This window comes from Oncorhynchus masou, unplaced genomic scaffold, assembly GCF_036934945.1.
Source record: "Oncorhynchus masou masou isolate Uvic2021 unplaced genomic scaffold, UVic_Omas_1.1 unplaced_scaffold_9665, whole genome shotgun sequence".
NCBI lineage: Eukaryota > Metazoa > Chordata > Actinopteri > Salmoniformes > Salmonidae > Oncorhynchus > Oncorhynchus masou.
In genome coordinates, this window is record NW_027016168.1 from 1 (window position 1) to 10,330 (window position 10,330).

At 46.5% G+C, this 10,330-nt stretch overlaps 1 long non-coding RNA gene across 1 annotated transcript; it reads right to left on the reverse strand.

Moving 5' to 3' along the window:
* Nucleotides 1-1,450: 1,450 nt before the first annotated feature.
* On the reverse strand, nt 1,451-3,753 carry LOC135538454 (uncharacterized). The gene is made up of 3 exons (XR_010455426.1): nt 3,166-3,753; nt 1,633-1,800; nt 1,451-1,533 (listed from the first exon to the last, which is right to left on the reverse strand). It is a non-coding gene; the product is annotated as an uncharacterized LOC135538454 (long non-coding RNA).
* Between the last annotated feature and the right edge of the window lie 6,577 nt (nt 3,754-10,330).

The window sequence follows — 10,330 nt, forward strand, 5'->3', positions numbered from 1 at the left end:
ATATATATTAAAGCTATAATGTAATCAATCATTCTCTCTACCACATACGAATGGCTCCATGGAGCTCAAAAGTGGAGCCATGCAGCCTTTTTAGCGGTTCACAATATCGGCCATACGGATGTAGAATGCGAGTGGAGGAAGCCAGCCGTGCCCAACCAGGTGCAGTCAATGGAACTTACCTGGCCAAAAGACTACAAACCGTCTGTCACGAGATCAAGTAGTGGGTAAGGAACCATCTCCGGGGCAGGTTCAGTGGAAACGCATGTCTTGTTGAACCTGAGCCAGAACAATCGCTACCCCCTCCCTGTCATCCCTGTCTGTGCCTGATATTGTTTAAAAAAACCAGGGCACCTGGGGCGTGCAGGCATCCTGGCTGACGGGCGCACGGTGGAGCAGCAGAAAACCGTTGGACAGCGCACCATTCGCAACTGGTACACCATGAGGAGAGGGAGGTTGACGAAAGCAATGATGGAGCAGTGGTAATGACGAAAAAGGTCCTGAATTAATACCGGTATATAGTAAAACACGATATACCGCCCAGCCCTGGTGCTGCACTCCTCAGGTTCATTCAGAACTCACATTGAATTTTATCATGGGCACAGTGGGATTTTTTTTTATCTGTGATGTTTAAATTATGTCTTACCCCCCGGAGTGAGAGAGTACATCACTTCCAGCAGATCTGTCACGCCCTGACCGTAGAGAGCCTTTTAATGTCTCTATTTGGTTTGGTATGGGTGTGATTTGGGTGGGCATTCTATGTTTGTTTTCTATGATTTGGTGTTTCTATGTTTTGGTCGGGTGACGGCTCTCAATCAGGGACAGCTGTCTATCGTTGTCTCTGATTGGGAATCATACGTAGGTATCACTTTTCCCCTCCTTTCTTTGTGGGTTGACTTTGTTTAGGGCACATAGCTTTATTTTGTAGTGTTTATTGTCGACGTGATAATAATAAAGAATATGTACGCTCACCACGTTGCACCTTGGTCCTCCCCTTCAACAGCCGTGACAAGATCTCCTTGCTGAGGCTGGTGTTGATCATGCACTGCTTCTCATGGTGAGCGCTGATGTTTCACATGTCACACCTCCTGCTCTAAAACATGAGGAAAGGGGACAAAGTCCAAATGTTGATGCATCTACAGATTCATTGACTGAGTCAACACAAACATTGGTGCATACACACATGCATAACACACGATAACATACGCACTATACATTCACATGGATTTAGTACTGTAGTGGTGGAGTAGGGGCCTAAGGGCATACAGTGTGTTGTGAACTGAATGTATTGTAATGTTTTTACACTTGTATGAACTGCTTTAAATTTTGCTGGACCCCAGGAAGAGTACCTGCTGCTTTGGTAGCAGCTAATGGGGATCCATTATAATTCTAAATGTTTTACACAATATTGTATGAGGGCAATGAGTTACTGACCTGTCTGTCCACAGGCTCGATCTGCTGTCGCCTCCACAACCGGATCACACTGCCACAGGATGTCCATGCACCGGATAGCCTGGGGGATTCACTCCTGTTGGACTGGAAAACGAAGAGACATTTGGTCAGTGGTAGGTATTTTTCCAATGCTGTATCACCATCTTTTCCTGGAAAGAAAAAAGCATTGTTTATTGCACTCACCACTCAATCCTATTTGTTTGTTCTTGTTTGCCTATACACAGTCTGGATCTTCCTCATCCACCATGATGGATGAACTACCTCCTCTGGTAAATACAGAGCCATCTCTTTCCCACTGGAAAATGGCAGCTACAGACTCGAGTGTTGTCACTGGGTTTCCGGTCCGTCCATCTGAAAGACAAAACAAATAAGTTACTTTTACTAGCTAAGTTAATTACTAAAAAAATGGTAACATCTATATTAAAATACCATAAGCCACATACTTGACTGTAGAAAACTGTAAAACAGACTAGGCTTTGGTCTATCTGCACATCGTACTATGTGGATGAGACATTTCTGTTGGGATGGAGGAATCATCTGGAATTCTCAACTAGATGATCAGGGCAGTCTAAAAGACTGTACTTCTGATTGTAATTCTCAAGAGGAAAGTTAAAACCCTCAGCCTTAAGGTCATTGATGACCAACAGTTATATGGGGATCGTCTGAAAGGTGAACAGCAATAAAGAATTTAACAAGGATATTGGGTACCGGCCAGCAGACCACGATTTCTACATGCAGGTCCTAAATCTGTGGCATGCGATGTTTATGAAGGAAAATGTCACTGCTATGTCAGGCTAATTTGGCATATTGTCTACTAGTCCCGCCTGAGAAGTACTAGCCTCCGGCTAGATTAAATTTCCATCCCTGCAGACATTTTACTGACTTTACAGGTCGTTTGATTAATCATGTAACGTTACAACAGATGCACTTGTGGAACAAAACCGTGTCTGTGTTTTGTATGAGGACAACATTGAGCCCACAAGTGCTTTGTGAGCTAGCGAGCCAGCCAGCTTCAGGTAATGTAGCTAACTAGCCAACCAAGGCGCCTCACTCTACATATATTTGGCTTGTTAGCGTTTGTAAAGTCTGACTAAACGAACGGTGAACTAAGTGCTAACTAACCAACTATCCTCGGAGCCGGCTTAACGTTAACTAGCTGGCTAGGTCACTAAAGGCCTTGTCAATAAAAAGGTAACATTGAAGAACCCCGTTTGTGTTTTATATGGAGAAAACATTGAGTCCACAAGTGCTTTGTGAGCTAGCCAGCCAACTTTAGCTAATGTGACTAACTAGCAACCAAAGTGCCCAACTAGCTAGCCCACCCGGCGACATCAGCTAGATAATTAGTTAACATTAACTCACATTTAAATTAGTGTAGTCAGACTACGTGGTGACATGCTAACCAACTATCATTGCCATGTTATCAAGTCATTGCCATGTTATCAACTACACGAACCGTGAATTAAAGTTAATTAGCTAGCTAAATATCCTTTCACTGGTGGGCTAACGCTAGCTAGCATGTTCACATTTGGAAAAGTAGCTGGCTAGCTCACTAAAGACTGGTCAATAAAAAGTCCACAAAAGTCCATTATGCTGGTTCTTTGTACTTGTAAATAAGGCAACGTGCGTTACATATCAGCGTCATAAGCACCTAGTTTACCACAGATCGTTGATCTAACCAAATGTGCTTGTTAGCATATAGCAAACAGGGCTTACCTTATCACACAGCTCTAGCGATGCCTCTCACTTAGAGGTTGGATAACATGTACTTATTGGAGTAGTGGTTACAATCCGGTAACGTTACATAGCACAGCTAGTTATCTACAAAGGCAGAGGGTAACTTAATAAATTATAGTCATTTAAAGACGCTAAGGTAGCAAGCTATGCAATTTAAAAAAAAATGCTGAACGATATACACACGAGAAACTGAAACGCCTATAATATCTGTTTCTTGCTAGGCTACTTGTCGATGAGTTTGCGTGGAGAACGGTGCCTTGAGGGTTTGACGTCATACTTTGCGACAAGACGTGTAGTTCTTTATGAAAGTCCCATTGGCATTTCATTTTGGGAGGTAATTACCCGTGAATATATAGATACAATTTACCATGTCTGAGAGATTTGCGCGGTTATCCAAAATGTCGTGCCAGGTTAAGCCAATATGAAACACAGAGTTTATATGAAATAGTTCTAAAATCCCAGACGCAAAAATTAATGTTTAAAAAATATTAGAACTATTTCCGGGGTTTAGCGCTAGGTTTTATGGGTATAATGACTGATACTATTGTACTCAATGTATTGTAGGTGTAGGACTATTATTATTATTATTATTCCTTTATTTCAACAAGGAACACAGACTGAGACCAAGGTCTCTTTTACAGCTGGGCCTTGCGTATACATGTATTATTACAATGATTAAGAAACCACACAAGACAAAAAAAACGATCACAGTTAACACAAAAAATACGGCAAAATACAGTAGCAGAGACATTTACACAAAGGTTATTCCCCTAACAGGTTATTCCCCAAACAGCACAAGAACTTGCATTGCCCGAAACAGTTACAAGCAATACAAAAATAAAAATCTTCCAATAAATATTTAAAATGAGCGACAGGGAGACAAGAGTCAAGTTTATGTTTAGTCTGCAGGCTATTCCATAGGCAAGGAGCGTAACTGGAAAAAGCAGCCATACCCAAATCTGTGTAAACCGCATGGGCCTCTAGTGTAATCAATGCTTGAGACCTGGTTTTAGGAATTCTAAATCAAATATTGATGAGTGATGATAAATAAGAAGGTAGCTTATTCAGAAGTGCTTTATAGACAAACAGGAGAGCATGTTGTTCTCGTCTCACGGACAACGAAGTCCAACCCACATTATGACATAAAACACAGTGGTGAGTTCTGTAGCTAGCACCCGTAATAAACCTAAGTGCGCAATGATAAGTAGCATCCAGCGATTTAAGTGTTGATGCCGTAGCATGCATGTAAATAATATCACCATAATCTATAACAGACATAAAAGTAGTTTGTACAATGTGTCTCCTATTTGTAGAGGACAAACATGTCCTGTTTCTATAGAGGAAGCTTAGCTTGATTTTTAGCCGTTTACAAAGTTCATCAATATGCATTTTCAAAGACAGTTTATCATCCAACCTTATCCCTAAGTATTTATATGCAGAGACCTGATTAATTCGAGAACCATCTAAGCTCATAAGTGCAAGTGTATTTTCAACCAACTTTCGTTAAAAATCTTAAATCTTAAAATATGTTTTCTTTGCATTTAAAACCAATTTCAGCTGTATAAAAGATCCTTGTAATATCTTAAAATATGTCTCCAAAAGTGATAATGTTTGGTGAGCCGTTGAAGCGATAGACTACATGACAGTGTCATCAGCATATAAATTAATTTGACACTTTCTTATCTCATCACCGATATTGTTTATGCAGAGAGTGAACAGTAATGGACCAAGTATAGAACATTGTGGGACACCTTTAACCAACTACAATGGCTCCAACTGGATGCTGTCGACTCTAACAGCCTGACTTCTATCCTTTAGATAGTCATGAAACCAACAACAGGAATCCAATCCCAGTCCTATTGACGAAAGCTTACCCAAAATTATCGCATGGTCTACAGTGTCAAAAGCCTTAGATCTATGAACAAGGTGTCAGGACCCGGTTTCGAACCTGGGTCTCCGGAGTGAGAAACAGTCACTTAACCAACTGAGCCACGAATAGACAGCAGAACCCAGAAGATGAGGCAGACACAGCAGTACTTAAGACGGTGTATTTAATAAAGAAAAAATCCTAAAATACAAAAAATGGCAAATCCAAAAGGTGGTAGGTAAAACACAAAAAGACCTCAAAAGAAACTCACCAAAAATAAACAAAAACAGAATACCACAAGAACGTCACCCGGAATCGACAAGAGCACACAGAACACTAGGGCAGGGTGCTAACATACAAACACAGAGCACAGAACTGAGGGAAACAAAGGGTTTAAATACAATCAGGGGAAACGAGACACAGGTGCAAATAATAATGGGGATCAAGGGAAAAACATAGGGACAAAAAGCACAATGGGGGCATCTACTGACCAAAACCCGGAACAACCCTGGCCAAATCCTGACAGAATCCCCCCCTAAGAACGGCTCCTGACGTTCCTACCAGCTCTCTCAGGGTGGAGGACCCTGAACTGACGAATGAGGTCAGGGTCCAGGATGTCTTTGGCAGGAACCCAGGAGCGCTCCTCAGGACCGTAGCCTTCCCAGTCCACCAGATACTGCCAGGACCGCTGCACCCGGCGGGAATCCAGTATCCGGTGGACGGTATAAGCCGGCTGGCCTCCAATGACACGAGGCGGAGGGGGAGGTCTGTCTGCCGGGACAAGGGGAGAAAAAACAACAGGTTTTAACAATGACACATGAAATGTGGGATTAATCTTAAGGGATCTGGGTAAGTGTAGGCGATAAGAAACTGGGTTAACTCTCCTGGCAACCTTGAAGGGACCAATGTATTTTTGGGACAGCTTGCGAGACTCCACCCGTAGAGGTAAGTCTCTTGTGGAGAGCCAGACTCTCTGGCCGGGGCGCAGGGTAGGCCCGGGACGGCGACGTCTGTTGGCTTGTTGTTGATACCTCTGTGAGGAACGCATCAGATTAAGACGGGTCTTCCTCCACATAAGCCGACAGCGTCTGACGAACCTCAAGGCTGAAGGCACTCTGACTTCTGCCTCCTGGTCCGGGAACAATGGAGGAGCATAGCCAAACTGACACTCGTGCGGGGACATACCAGTGGAGGAGGAGCGCAAGGTGTTGTGCGCGTATTCGGCCCAAACAATAAAGGATGACCATGTGGACGGGTTGTCATGAGTCATACATCGGAGGGTGGTTTCCAGCTCTTGATTCATCCTCTGTTTGGCCGTTGGACTCCGGATGGTACCCTGAAGATAGACTGGCAGAAGCCCCCATGAGTTGGCAGAAGGCCTTCCAAAACCTTGAGGCGAACTGGGGACCTCTGTCAGAAACCACATCTTGAGGAATGCCGAAGACTCGGAACACATGATTAATTACCAACTCAGCCGTTTCCTTGGCAGAAGGTAACTTAGTCAGAGGGACGAACCTGGCCGCCTTTGAAAACCTGTCGATTATGACTAGGATAGTAGTATTGCCATGGGATGGAGGAATTCCAGTAATAAAGTCCAATGAGATATGGGACCAGGGTCTGTGGGGAACAGGTAAAGGGTGAAGGAGTCCTTGAGGGCGGAGGTGAGAAGATTTGCCCTGGCAGCACACGGGGCAGGCATTGACGAAAGTGGCAACGTCTTCTCTTATGGTAGGCCACCAGAACTTACGCTGGATGAACTCCAAGGTGCGACCTACGCCCGGATGACAGGTGAGGCGAGAGGAGTGCCCCCACAGAAGGACCTGAGTCCTCACTGCCTTGGGGACAAACAACCGATTGGCAGGGCCTCCTTTAGGGTCCGGTTCGCTAGCTTGAGCACGTCTCACGGTATCCTCAACTTGCCACGAGATCGGAGCCACAATCTTAGCAGCAGGAAGGACAGGCATGTCCGTGTCATCTCGAATGGCAGGAGCGTAGACTCGGGACAGGGCATCCGGTTTGAGATTCTTCGACCCGGGCCGATAGGTGAGGATAAACTGGAATCGATTGAAGAAAAGAGACCATCTAGCTTGTCTAGAGTTCAATCGCTTCACCTGCTGGATATACTCCAGATTTTTGTGGTCCGTAAGCACTTGAAACGGGTGAGAAGCCCCCTCGAGCCAGTGTCTCCATTCCTTCAATGCCATCTTAACCGCTAGGAGTTCACGATCCCCACATCGTAGTTCCTCTCAGTCGGGGTAAGCCGGTGTGAGAAGAAAGCGCACGGATGAAGCTTCTTGTCTTCACCCTCTGAGACAGGACAGCTCCAACACCAACCTCTGATGCGTCTACCTCCACCACAAATGGTTCATCCGTAGTCGGTAGTATCAGGATGGGAGCAGAGAGGATGCGCTGCTTGAGTCCTTGGAAGGCCGTCTCAGCTTCTCTTCCCCAAAAAACCTTGCATTGCCACCTTTGGTTAAAGCTGAGAGAGGAGCTGCCACCAAACTGAAGTTCTTGATGAACTTGCGGTAAAAGTTTGTGAAGCCCAGGAAACGCTGAACATCCTTAACGGATTTGGGGTGGGCCAATCCGCTACCGCCCCTACCTTCCTAGGGTCCATTTGGATTCGACCGGGTTCCACTACAAATCCCAGGAATTGTACTCGGGATGAATGGAATTCACATTTTCCGGCTTAACGTACAGATGGCTGTCCAGGAGGCGTTTGAGTACTTGTCTGACATGCTTAGTGTGTTCTTGAAGGGAGCTCGAAAAGATGAGGATGTCATCCAAGTAAACGAACACAAATATGTTAAGCATATCCCTAAGCACATCGTTTATGAGCGCTTGGAACACCGCTGGGGCGTTGGTCAGGCCGAAGGGCATCACCAAGTATTCATAGTGACCAGTAGGCGTGTTGAAAGCGGTCTTCCACTCGTCACCAGGTCTGATCCGCACAAGATGGTATGCGTTCCGCAGGTCAAGCTTAGTGAAAACAACTGCTTCCTGGAGCAGCTCGAAGGCTGTGGCCATAAGGGGTAGCGGGTAACGGTTACGGACGGTTATGTCATTGAGTCCCGGTAGTCGATGCAAGGACGTAACCCACCGTCTTTCTTGGCCACAAAGAAAAACCCTGCTCCCGCCGGGAGGTGGATGGACGCATGAGGCCTGCTTCCAGAGCGTCCTTGATGTAGGTATCCATAGCAGCTCGTTCGGGTGGAGATAGGGAAAAGATCCGACCCCTGGGGGGCAAGTGCCCGGAAACAGGTCGATGGGGCAATCGTAAGGTCTATGGGGTGGTAGCATGGTGGCCCTCTGTTTGCTAAACACCAGTTTGAGGTCATGGTAACACTCGGGAACTCGGGTCAGGTCGATGGATTCCAAAGACTCGGGAGTAGAACTCGGGGAATTCTGGAAAATACAAGTAGCTTGGCACGTAGGACCCCACTGCTTGATAGTGCCCACAGACCAGTCGATGTGAGGGTTATGGCTGTGAAGCCAGGGGTATCCAAGGACGAGAGGGAACTCGGAACAGGAGATCAAATGAAAGTTCATCAATTCCTGGTGTTGTGAAACTGAAAGTCGCAAGGAGGTAGTGACATGAGTGACAAGTCCAGATCCCAAAGGGCTTCCATCCAATGTAGTAACCCTCATGGGGTCACTTAGAGGTTCAGAGGGAACGCCATTCTCCTTCGCCCAGACACCATCCATGAAGTTACCTGCGGCTCCAGAGTCTACCAAGGCTTGAAGGTGAAGCTTGTGGTTGTCCCAGGAGAGGGTGACTGGAATGAGCAGACGGGAGTTGGACGGATGGGAGGAGGTTATGTTTCCCGTTACAGTTCCCCCGGTCTGTACGGGACAGAGCGTTTCCCTGGAGCCCGGGACACGTGGAACGGAAATGGCCCGGTTTGCCGCAATATAGACAGCGTCGCTCCCTCATCCGGCGGTCTCTCTCAGCCTGGGAGATGCGTCCAATCTGCATGGGTTCCGGTGGAGCCAGTGATGATAAAGGTGGGGACTCGGAGCTGGGACTGATAGGGACTAGAGGTCTACGGTTGAGTTCTCTCTCTCAGACGCTGGTCAATGCGTGAGGCCAACTTGATCAGGGACTCGAGATTGTCCGGTGGTTCCCGAGTGGCCAGTTCATCTTGGATAGTGTCGGAAAGGCCTTTCAGAAAGCACACCGTGAGCCCTCGGTGTTCCAGCCACTCGCTGCTGCCACCGTGCGGAACTGGATGGCATAGTCCGTCACGCTGCGCCAACCTTGATGGAGAGTCAGGAGCTGTTTGGCTGAGTCAGAACCACTGCTTGGGCCTTGAAACACTCGTTTGAATTCCTCAGCAAAGGCAGAGTAGCTGGCACAGCAGGAACTATGGGCATCCCACACAGCAGTAGCCCAGGCCAGGGCTTTTTCCGACAGCAGGTGATGATATATGCGATCTTAGACCGGTCGTGGTGGGAAACGACGAGGGTTGCAGCTCAAAGGAGAGAGAACATTGAGTGAGAAACCCTTTACAAGCACTTGGATCACCTGAGAACCGTTGGGGAGGTGGAAGACGAGGTTCAGCCAGGGGGTTAACTGCCATGGGTACGTGAACTTGAGGTACTGGGACGGGAACTGTTGCCGGGGTAAGTCGATCAGATATTTGCTTAATGGAAGTCAGCATCTCCGACAGAAGATGAGAATGTCAGCCATTAAGGCCTCTTGCTGAACCAGGGCGGCTTCGTGGCGTTGGACAGTCTCCCTGGTGGTGGGACAGCGTGGCAAAAGGTCCTGGGAACTGGCTGCCTCTGGGTTCATTTTTGGCTCTGTGTTTCTGTCAGGACCCGGTTTCGAACCTGGGTCTCCGGAGTGAGAAACAGTCACTTAACCAACTGAGCCACGACAGACAGCAGAACCCAGAAGATGATGCAGACACAGCAGTACTTAAGACGGTGTATTTAATAAAGAAAAAATCCTAAAATACAAAAAATGGCAAATCCAAAAGGTGGTAGGTAAAACACAAAAGACCTCAAAAGAAACTCACCAAAAATAAACAAAAACAGAATACCACAAGAACGTCACCCGGAATCGACAAGAGCACACAGAACACTAGGGCAGGGTGCTAACATACAAACACAGAGCACAGAACTGAGGGAAACAAAGGGTTTAAATACAATCAGGGGAAACGAGACACAGGTGCAAATAATAATGGGGATCAAGGGAAAAACATAGGGACAAAAAGCACAATGGGGGCATCTACTGACCAAAACCCGGAACAACCCTGGCCAAATCCTGAC